This window comes from Austrofundulus limnaeus, unplaced genomic scaffold, assembly GCF_001266775.1.
Source record: "Austrofundulus limnaeus strain Quisiro unplaced genomic scaffold, Austrofundulus_limnaeus-1.0 Scaffold1963, whole genome shotgun sequence".
Lineage (NCBI taxonomy): Eukaryota > Metazoa > Chordata > Actinopteri > Cyprinodontiformes > Rivulidae > Austrofundulus > Austrofundulus limnaeus.
In genome coordinates, this window is record NW_013954365.1 from 36,126 (window position 1) to 37,303 (window position 1,178).

The following is a 1,178-nucleotide window of genomic DNA, read 5'->3' on the forward strand; positions in this document are numbered from 1 at the left end:
ATCTTACACATTCTGAAAACAAGATGATTATTCTTACACAATCAGTTCTTGTTTAGTAAATCAGTCTGAAAACAAGATCAAAAAGACTTTTTGGCTGATATAAGGTTTAAAACTTGGTTAGGTGGACAGTTTTTGCAGTGTTTGTTTTAATTAAAAAAGAAATCCCATGAAACAGCATTAATCTGAAGTATTTTTAAATAGTTGTTTTAAATCAGATTAAAATTAAAAAAATTTCAAAGGAAACTGAACAGAAAGTCTAGCAGAGGTGAATAAGTGAACCGTGAACTGGATCTGATCTGTTTGGTCTGAGCAGAGATTCTGGCAACAAAATAAATAACTTTACAAGCAGAGACCAGTCAAAGAATCTGCAGGTGTGCGTGTGTGTGTGTGTGTGTGTGTGTGTGTGTGTTCAGACACACCCAGTCAGCCAGCTGAGTCCAGCTGTTGTCTCAGTGACTCAAGCTGAGTCTACTTCAACATCCTGCTTTCAGTGGAAGAAGTGTCTCATCACCTCAGAATGATTCTCTGAAAGGGAGTTTGGAAGAAATTCATAAAACTAACCAACCTGAACATGGAGGGCAGCAAAAAGAAATACATTTATTGTCTTTATGAACTTTCATTTGAACCATTCCCACAGTGTGAAGTGTAAAAACACAAGTCTTGATCAGTCCAGCATTATGAATAATTTAACACAAACTGAAAGAATTAAAACATAAAATGTGTTTACTGACAGGAATATATTTGTTGGCACCCTTTCACAGTAAAACAACACATAAAAGCTGATATGACTGAGGCCAAAAGTATTTTTTTTCTCATCAGTCTCACAAACGGGTTCTTGTCTACTTGTGTGTCAGTTAACGTCTGACTGGCTTTTTTACTGTTTTTTGTCATCATGGTTCATATGAGGCAGATGCTGTGGTCAGAAAGTAACCTTGGAGATCTGAGTGCTTTTGAATTAATTGGCTCTTTTTCTACCATCCATTTCATCAACCTGGGGTTGCATTTCCTCTTGCATCCATGTCCTGGGAGGGTGGCTACAGTCCCATGAACTTACCGTATTTATTCAAGTATAATACGTAAATTTAAATCCATAAAATCATCCATAAAGTTGGGAGGTAGTATTATACTTGGATAAATATTTTAACTTATGTATTTTAACTGAAATATCGGCTTCATTC